The sequence below is a fragment of the Saccopteryx leptura genome, chromosome 6, assembly GCF_036850995.1.
Source record: "Saccopteryx leptura isolate mSacLep1 chromosome 6, mSacLep1_pri_phased_curated, whole genome shotgun sequence".
Classification (NCBI taxonomy): Eukaryota; Metazoa; Chordata; class Mammalia; order Chiroptera; family Emballonuridae; genus Saccopteryx; species Saccopteryx leptura.
The window spans coordinates 162,996,034-163,007,144 of record NC_089508.1 but is presented as its reverse complement, the minus strand read 5'-3'; the positions used below and the strand labels follow the sequence as shown (position 1 = coordinate 163,007,144).

Here is an 11,111-nt window from a genome sequence, read left to right as displayed (position 1 = left end):
AAAACCTGGCAAGCATGGCACAAAGAAAGAAAACTACAGACCAATATCTCTAATGAATACAGATGCTAAAATACTAAACAAAATACTGGCAAATTGAATACAACAACATATTAAAAAAATAATACATCATGATCAAGTGGGATTCATCCCAGAATCTCAAGGATGGTTCAACATACGTAAAACGGTTAACGTAATACACCATATCAACAAAACAAAGAACAAAAACCACATGATCTTATCAATAGATGCAGGAAAAGCTTTTGATAAAATACAACACAATTTTATGTTTAAGACTCTCAACAAAATGGGTATAGAAGGAAAATATCTCAACATGATAAAGGCCATATATAATAAACCATCAGCCAACATCATATTAAATGACATAAACTAAGGACTTTCCACCTTAAATCAGGAACAAGACAGGGTTGTCCACTCTCTCCACTCTTATTTAACATGGTGCTAGAAGTTCTGGCCAGAGCAATCAGACGAAACAAAGAAATAAAAGGCATCCATATCGGAAAAGAAGAAGTAAAGGTATCACTTTTTGCTGATGATATGATCCTATACATCGAAAACCCAAAGGACTCCACAAAAAGATTACGAGAAACAATAAACCAATATAGTAAGGTCACAGGATACAAAATTAACATACAAAAGTCCATAGCCTTTCTATATGCCAACAATGAAATATTAGAAAATGAAATCAAAAAAATAATCCACTTCACGATTGCAACAAAAAAAATAAAATACCTAGGAATAAACATAACAAAGAATGTAAAGGACCTATATAACGAAAACTACAAGGCATTGTTAAGAGAAATAGAAAAAGACACAATGAGATGGAAAATATTCCTTGTTCTTGGATGGGAAGAATAAATATAATTAAAATGGCCATATTACCCAAAGCAATATATAAATTTAATGCAATTCCCATCAAAATTCCTATGACATTTTTTTTTCTTTTTTTTTTTTTCCTATGACATTTTTTAAAGAAATGGAACAAAAAAATCATCAGATTTCTATGGAACTATAAAAAACCTCGAATAGCCAAAGCAATCCTAATGAAAAAGAATGAAGCTGGGGGCATTACAATACCTGACTTTAAACTATATTATAGGGCCACGATAATCAAAACAGCATGGTATTGGCAGAAAAATAGACACTCAGACCAATGGAACAGAATAGAAAGCCCAGAAATAAAACCACATATATATGGTCAAATAATTTTTGATAAAGGGACCAACAACACACAATGGAGAAAAGAAAGCCTCTTCAACAAATGGTGTTGGGAAAACTGGAAAGCCACATGCAAATGAATGAAACTTGACTACAGCCTGTCCCCGTGTACTAAAATTAATTCAAAATGGATCAAAGACCTAAATATAAGACCTGAAACAATAAAGTACATAGAAGAAGACATAGATACTAAACTCATGGACCTGGGTTTTAAAGAACATTTTATGAACTTGACTCCAATGGCAAGAGAAGTGAAGGCAAAGATAAATGAATGGGACTACATCAGAATAAAAAGTTTTTGCTCAGCAAGAGAAACTGATATCAAAATAAACAGACAGCCAACTAAATGGGAAATGTTATTTTCAAACAACAGCTCAGATAAGGGCCTAATATCCAAAATTTACAAAGAACTCATAAAACTCAACAACAAACAAACAAACAATCCAATAAAAAAAATGGGAAGAGGACATGAACAGACACTTCTCCCATGAAGAAATACAAATGGCCAACAGATATATGAAAAGATGCTCAGCTTCATTAGTTATTAGAGAAATGCAAATCAAAACTACAATGAGATACCACCTCACCCCTGTTAGATTAGCTATTATCAACAAGACGGGTAATAGCAAATGTTGGAGAGGCTGTGGAGAAAAGGGAACTCTCATCCACTGTTGGTGGGAATGTAAAGTAGTACAACCATTATGGAGGAAAGTATGGCGGTTCCTCAAAAAACTGCAAATAGAACTACCTTATGACCCAGCAATCCCTCTACTGGGTATATACCCCAAAACCTCAGAAACATTGATACGTAAAGACACATGTAGCCCCATGTTCATTGCAGCACTGTTCACAGTGGCCAAGACATGGAAACAACCAAAAAGCCCTTCAATAGAAGACTGGATAAAGAAGATGTGGCACATATACACTATGGAATACTACTCAGCCATAGGAAATGATGACATCTGATCATTTACAGCAAAATGGTGGGATCTTGATAACATTGTACGGAGTGAAATAAGTAAATCAGAAAAAAAACAAGAACTACATGATTCCATACATTGGTGGAACATAAAAATGAGACTAAAAGATATGGACAAGAGTGTGGTGGTTACCAGGGGTGGGGGGAGGGAGGACGCAGGAGGGAGGGAGGGAGAGAGTTAGGGGGAGGGGGAGGGACACAGAGAACTAGATAGAGGGTGACGGAGGACAATCTGACTCTGGGCAAGGGGTATGCATCATAATTTAATGACAAGATAACCTAGACATGTTTTCTTTGAATATATGTACCCTGATTTATTAATGTCATCCCATTAACATTAATAAAAATTTATTAAATAAAAAAATAAAATAAAATAAAAATAGAAGACTGGATAAAGAAGATGGGGCACATATACATCATGGTATACTATTCAGCTAGAAGAAATAATGACATCGGATCACTTACAGCAGAATGGTGGAATCTTGATAACATTATGCGGAGTGAAATAAGCGAATCAGAAAAAAACAAGAACTGCAGGATTCCATACTTTGGTGGGACATAAAAGCGAGACTAAGAGACATGGACAGGAGTGTGGTGGTTATGGGGGTGGGGGGAGAGAAGGAGGGAGAGGAGAAAGGGTAGGGGGAGGAGTACAAAAAAAACTGGATAGAGGGTGATGGAGGATGATCTCTCTTTTGGTGATGGGTATGCAGCAGAACTGAATGACAAGATAACCTGGAAATGTTTTCTTTGAATATATGTACCCTGATTTATTGATGTCACCCCCATTAAAATAAAAATTAATAAAAAAAATACTATCAACAAAACCACCCTCAGATGCCATTAAGGAAGAGGAAATCGAACATCATGGATACAAAAGAAAGAGAGGTAACACAGATAGATGAGGAAAAATCTATGGAGAAAAAACTTAATATATTGGAAACCTTGGAGCTAAATGACAGAGAATTTAAAATAGAAATCCTAAAAATACTCAGAGATATACAAGAAAACACAAAAAGGCAATTTAGGGAGCTCAGAAAACAACTCAATGAACACAAAGAATATATTACCAAGGAAATTGAAACTATAAAAACAAATCAAACAGAGATGAAAACCTCAATTTACGAGCTGAAAAATGAGGTAACAAGCTTAGCTAATAGAACAGGCCAGATAGAAGGTAGGATTAGTGAAATAGAAGACAAGCAACTTGAGGCACAATGGAGGGAAGAAGAAAGAGACTCAAAAATTTTAAAAAATGAGATAGCCCTACAGGAATTGTCTGACTCCAGTAAAAAGAATAACATAAGAATAATAGGTATATCAGAGAGAAGAGAGAGAAAATGGAATGGAGAACATATTCAAACAAATAATAGATGAGAACTTCTCAAGCCTGTGGAAAGAATTAAAGCCTCAAATTCAAGAAGCAAACAGAACTCCGAGTTTTCTTAACCCCAACAAACCTAATCCAAGGCACATCATAATGAAATTGGCACAAACCAACAACAAAGAAAAAATTCTCAAGGCAGCCAGGGAAAAGAAGAATACAACATATAAAGGAAGGCCCATTAGATAATCATCAGATTTCTCAACAGAAACTCTACAAGCTAGAAGAGAGTGGACCCCAATATTTAAAGTCCTGAAAGAGAGGAACTTTCAGCCATGAATACTATACCCAACAAAGCATCCTTCAAATACGAAATAGAAATAAAAACATTCACAGATACAGAAAAGATGAGGGAATTTATCATCAGAAAACCCCCACTCCAGGAATTACTAAAGGGGGTTCTCCAACCAGATGCAAAGAACAAAAAAAAAAAAACAAAACGACAAGTAAAAGCTCCACCAAGAACACAATAAAACCAAATTTAAACTGTGACAACAACAACAAAAAAGGGGGGGAGAGGATGGAGATTAACAGTAGCAAAGGACAATGGAGTGCAAAAGTACTCACAAGATAGTGCACTACAATGAACAGGGGAGGAACCCTTTTCATTACTTAATGGTAACCACCATTGAAAAAACCACCACAGAAGCACATGATTTCAAAAATACTGCAACAAAGGAAAGATGTATGGAATACAACCAAATAAAAACAAAAGATAGAAAAACAAAAGAGAAGGACCAAATAAGACACAAAACTAACAGAAAGCAATCTATAAAATGGCAATAGGGAACTCACAAGTGTCAATAATTACACTAAATGTAAACGGATTAAACTCACCAATAAAAAGGCACAGAGTAGCAGAATGGATCAAAAAAGAAAATCCAACTGTATGCTGCCTACAAGAAACTCATCTAAGCAACAAGGATAAAAACAAATTCAAAGTGAAAGGCTGGAAAACAATACTCCAAGCAAATAACATCCAAAAAAAAGCAGGTGTAGCAATACTCATATCTGATAAGGCTGACTACAAGACAGCAAAAGTACTCAGAGACAAAAATGGCCATTTCATAATGGCTAAAGGGACACTGAATCAAGAAGATATAACAATTCTTAATATATATGCACCAAACCAAGGAGCACCAAAATATATAAGACAGCTACTTATTGACCTTAAAACAAAAACTGACAAAAACACAATCATACTTGGAGACCTCAATACACCACTGATGGCTCTAGATCGGTCATCCAAACAGAGAATCAATAAAGATATATTGGCCTTAAACAAAACACTAGAGCACCTGGATATGACAGACATCTACAGGACATTCCATCCCAAAGTGACAGAGTATACATTTCTCTCCAGTGTACATGGATCATTCTCAAGAATTGACCATATGTTGGGCCACAAAAACAACATCAGCAAATTCAGAAAAACTGAAGTTGTACCAAGCATATTTTCTGATCCTAAAGCCTTGAAACTAGAATTCAACTGCAAAAAAGAGGAAAAAAACCCCACAAAAATGTGGAAACTAAACAACATACTTTTAAAAAATGAATGAGTCAAAGAAGAAATAAGCACAGAGATCAAAGATATATACAGACAAATGAAAATGACAATACGACATATCAGAATCTATGGGATGCAGCAAAAGCAGTGATAAGAGGGAAGTTCATATCACTTCAGGCCTATATGAACAAACAAGAGAGAGCCCAAGTGAACTACTTAACTTTACACCTTAAGGAACTGGAAAAAGAAGAACAAAGACAACCCAAAACCAGCTGAAGAAAGGAGATAATAAAAATCAGAGCAGAAATAAATGAAATAGAGAACAGAAAAACTAGAGAAAAAATTAATAGAACAAGGAGCTGGTTCTTTGAAAAAATCAACAAAATTGACAAACCCCTGGCAAGACTTACCAAGGAAAAAAGAGAAAGAACTCATATAAACAAAATCCAAAACGAAAGAGGAGAAGTCACCACGGACATCGTAGATATACAAAGAATTATTGTAGAATACTATGAAAAACTTTATGCCACTAAATTCAACAATCTAGAAGAAATGGATAAATTCCTAGAACAATACAACCTTCCTAGACTGAGTCAAGAAGAAGCAGAAAGCCTAAACAGACCTATTAATAGAGAAGAAATAGAAAAAACTATTAAAAACCTCCCCAAAAATAAAAGTCCAGGCTCAGACGGCTATACTAGCAAACTTTATCAAACATTCAAAGAAGACTTGGTTCCTATTCTACTAAAAGTCTTCCAAAAAATTGAAGAAGAAGCAATACTTCCAAACACATTTTATGAGGCAAACATAACCCTCATACCGAAACCAGGCAAGCATGGCACAAAGAAAGAAAACTACAGACCAATATCTCTAATGAATACAGATTCTAAAATACTAAACAAAATACTAGCAAATCGAATACAACAACATATTAAAAAAATAATACATCATGATCAAGTGGGATTCATCCCAGAATCTCAAGGATGGTTCAACATACGTAAAACGGTTAACGTAATACACCATATCAACAAAACAAAGAACAAAAACCACATGATCTTACCAATAGATGCAGAAAAGGCATTCGATAAAATACAACACAATTTTATGTTTAAGACTCTCAACAAAATGGGTATAGAAGAAAAATACCTTAACATGATAAAGGCCATATATGATAAACCATCAGCTAACATCATATAAATGGCACAAAACTGAAGGCTTTCCCCCTTAAATCAAGAACAAGACAGGGGTGACCACTCTCTCTACTCTTATTTAATGTGGTACTAGAGGTTCTAGCCAGAGCAATCAGACAAGACAAAGAAATAAAAGGCATCCATATTGGAAAAGAAGAAGTAAAGGTATCACTTTTTGCAGATGATATGATCCTATACATTGAAAACCCCAAAGAATCCACAAAAAGACTACTAGAAACAATAAGCCAATACAGTAAGGTTGCAGGATACAAAATTAACATACAAAAGTCCATATCCTTTCTATATACCAACATTGAAACATTTGAGAACGAAATAAAAAAAATAATCCCCTTCACGATTGCAACAACAACAAAATACCTAGGAATAAACATAACAAAGAATGTAAAGGATTTATATAATGAAAACTATAAACCATTGTTAAGGGAAATCGAAAAAGATACAATGAGATGGAAGAATATTCCTTGTTCTTGGTTAGGAAGAATAAATATAATCAAGATGGCCCTATTACCCAAAGCAATATACAAATTTAATGCAATTCCCATCAAAATTCCAATGACTTTTTTTAAAGAAATGGAACAAAATATCATCAGATTTATATGGAACTATAAAAAACCCCAAATAGCCAAAGCAATCCTAAAGAAAAAGAATGAAGCTGGGGGCATCACAATACCTGACTTCAAACTATATTATAAGGCCACAAAAATCAAAACAGCATGGTATTGGCAGAAAAATAGACACTCAGACCAATGGAACAGAATAGAAAGCCCAGAAATAAAACCACATATATATGGTCAAATAATTTTTGATAAAGGGACCAACAACACACAATGGAGAAAAGAAAGCCTCTTCAACAAATGGTGCTGGGAAAACTGGAAAGCCACATGCAAAAGAATGAAACTCAACTACAGTTTGTCCCCTTGTACTAAAATTAATTCAAAATGGATCAAAGATCTAAATATAAGACCTGAAACAATATAGTACATAGAAGAAGACATAGGTTCTAAACTCATGGACCTTGGTTTTAAAGAGCATTTTATGAATTTGACTCCAAAGGCAAGAGAAGTGAAGGCAAAAATTAATGAATGGGACTACATCAAACTAAGAAGTTTTTGCTCAGCAAGAGAAACTGATAACAAAATAAACAGACAGCCAAATAAATGGGAAATGATATTTTCAAACAACAGCTCAGATAAGGGCCTAATATCCAAAATTTACAAAGAACTCATAAAGCTCAACAACAAACAAACAATCCAATAAAAAAATGGGAAGAGGACATGAACAGACACTTCTCCCAGGAAGAAATACAAATGGCCAATAGATATATGAAAAGATGCTCATCTTCGTTAGTTATTAGAGAAATGCAAATCAAAACTGCAATGAGATACCACCTCACCCCTGTTAGATTAGCTATTATTAACAAGACAGGTAATAGCAAATATTGGAGAGGCTGTGGAGAAAAAGGAACCCTCATTCACTGTTGGTGGGAATGTAAAGTAGTACAACCATTATGGAAGAAAGTATGGTGGTTCCTCAAAAAACTGAAAATAGAACTACCTTATGACCTAGCAATCCCTCGCAGGCATCCCCAAACTACGGCCTGTGGGCTGCATGCGGCCCCCTGAGGCCATTTATCCGGCCCCCTGCTGCACTTCTGGAAGGGGCACCTCTTTCATTGGTGGTCAGTGAGAGGAGCACTGTATGTGGTGGCCCTCCAACGGTCTGTGGGACAGTGAACTGGCCCCCTGTGTAAAAAGTTTGGGGACCCCTGCTGGGTATATACCCCAAAAACTCAGAAACATTGATACGTAAAGACACATGCAGCCCCATGTTCACTGCAACATTGTTCACAGTGGCCAGGACATGGAAACAACCAAAAAGGCCTTCAATAGATGACTGGATAAAGAAGTTGTGGCACATATACACTATGGAATACTACTCAGCCATAAGAAATGATGACATCGGATCATTTATAGCAAAATGGTGGGATCTTGATAACATTATACGAAGTGAAATAAGTAAATCAGAAAAAAACAGGAACTGCATTATTCCATACATAGGTGGGATATAAAAGCAAGACTAAGAGACATTGATAAGAGTGTGGTGGTTACGGGGGGTGGGGGGAGAGGGAGAGGGAAAGGGAGAGGAGGAGAGGCACAAAGAAAACTAGATAGAAGGTGACAGAGGACAATCTGACTTTGGGTGATGGGTAAGCAACATAATTGTTTGACAAGATTACCTGGACATGTTTTCTTTGAACATTTGTACCCTGATTTATTGATGTCACCCTAGTAAAATTAAAAAAAAAAATAGTTAAGTATTTATACGTACAGAAAGGTAAAAATAAATGCTATGTTAAGACAAACATCTGTCTGAGTTGCATTTACTAGGTAATAACCTGTTCCAAGTTACACACAAATTCAATGTAAAAACAAGCCTCCAGCACCTATCTTTTTTATAACCCAGGGATGGCCTATATTAACATACAATCAGAGAACATGCATGTAAATTAAAATGTGCTTCCCACCTGGGCACCAAGCAATATGTAGGATTTGAGGCCACTGGATTAGAAATAAATTTGTATTTTTTAACATTCAAAAAAAAAAGTACAATTTATAAAAAGAAAAAGTAATAAATTGGACTTCATCAAAATTTAAGAAATTTTACTTTGCAAAATACCACATTGAGAGTATGAGGGGAAAAAAACTAAAAATGTTAAAGAAAAAATTTAAGTGCATATCAGACAAAAAAAAAAACACTTGTATCTAGGTCGGCAGGACAAGCTAGATCCTGGGAAGGTATTTGCGACGTACCTGGAACTGTTTCCAAGGTTTCCTCGGGTTCGGGTTGTGGCATGGTGACAGGTTCTGGGAGCCAAGGCAACCGATATCTTCCCAGGCTAGCGAGAGCACCCCATTGTCCCCTCGCTAAGGGGACCCCGCGGCAGTGATGGCTCCGGTGTCTGGTTCGCGCAGCCCGGAGAGGGAGGCCTCGGGCCCCAGAGTGAAGCGTCGCAGTTCTTCGAGAAGCCCTAAATCCAGCAAATCCGCTCGCTCCCCGCGAGGCTGCCGCTCTCGTTCGCAGTCTTGCTCTCGGTCTGGGGATCGGAATGGCCTCAATTACCAGCCGAGGGGCCTTAGCCAAGGCTCCCGAAACCAGCCCTGCCGTTCCCGCTCGGGGCCACGCTCTCAGGAGCGGCTGTCTGCGACGCGGGGCACCCCCTTCGCTTCTGCCTCGTCCGCTTATTATGGCGGCTACTCATAGCCCTATGGGCGCGACAAGCCTTGGCCTGGCCTCCTGGACAAGGAAAGGGAGGAAAGCCTGCGGCAGAAGAGGTTAAGTGAGAGAGAGAGGATTGGAGAATTGAGAGCTCCTGAAGTATGGGGACTTTCTCCAAAGAATCCGGAACCAGACTCTGATGAACATACACCAGTAGAGGATGAAGAGCCAAAGAAAAGCACCACTTCAGCTTCTACCTCAGAAGAGGAAAAAAAGAAGAATAAGAAGTCCAGTCATTCAAAAGAAAGGTCCAAGAAAAGGAGAAAGAAAAAATCATCTAAAAGAAAACACAAGAAGTATTCTGACGATAGTGACAGTGACTCTGATTCTGAAACAGACTCCAGTGATGAAGATACAAAAAGGAAATCAAAGAAAGTCAAGAAAAAGGAAAAGAAGAAAAAACACAGATCGAAGAAATACAAGAAAAAGAAGTCTAAGAAGAACAGAAAAGATTCCAGTGATTCAAGCTCTAAAGAGTCCCAAGAAGAGTTTCTGGAGAATCCCTGGAAGGATCGATCAAAGCCTGACGAACCCTCGGATTTAATTGGCCCGGAGGCTCCAAAAACACTTGCCTCTCAAGATGATAAACCCCTGAACTATGGCCATGCTCTGTTACCTGGTGAAGGTGCAGCTATGGCTGAATATGTAAAAGCTGGAAAACGTATCCCACGAAGAGGTGAAATTGGTTTGTCAAGTGAAGAAATTGCATCATTTGAATGCTCAGGTTACGTGATGAGTGGTAGCAGGCATCGCCGAATGGAGGCCGTGCGACTACGAAAAGAGAACCAGATCTATAGTGCTGATGAGAAGAGAGCTCTCGCATCCTTTAACCAAGAAGAGAGACGAAAGAGAGAAAACAGGATTCTGGCCAGTTTTCGAGAGATGGTATACAGGAAAACTAAAGGGAAAGATGACAAATAAGGATTTTCAGATTGTCTAAGAGACAAAGTCTGGGTTTCCTATATGCATAAAGAAAGATTGTTATGATCTGAAAAGCTTTACAGTGTTACTGTGCCTTCTATTTAATTCTTTTAGCTCTTCAATAAAAAGCTGTTTAAGAAAAAAAAACACTTGTATCTAGAATACATAATGAACAATCAAAACCTAGCATTAAACAATCAAACAGCCCAATGAGAACATGGGCAAAAGACATAAAGAGACATTTCACCAAAGATATACAGATGGCAAAGAAACATATGAAAATATTTTCAACACCAGTAGCTATTGGGGAAATGCAAATTAAAATTACAATGAGATATCATTACACATCTACCCTGTTTCCCTGAAAATAAGACCTAGTGCAATTTTTTTCAAGCTTAAAAATATAAGGTCTCCTCTGAAAATAAGACCTAAAATGCCTTTAGGAGCAAAAATTACTATAAGACACTGTCTTATTTTCGGGAAAACAGGGTAGATTGTTGTACATGGAAATAGTCACAAGAAATTCTTGATGGAATTCAGAGTTTGGCTGGTTATGCTGATGTTTGTGATGACATGACTACAGTATATTAATAAATG

General features: G+C 36.9%; 1 pseudogene; it reads left to right on the top strand.

Moving 5' to 3' along the window:
- Window positions 1-9,263: 9,263 nt before the first annotated feature.
- Window positions 9,264-10,514, top strand: LOC136375928 (NF-kappa-B-activating protein pseudogene; annotated as a pseudogene).
- Window positions 10,515-11,111: the final 597 nt, after the last annotated feature.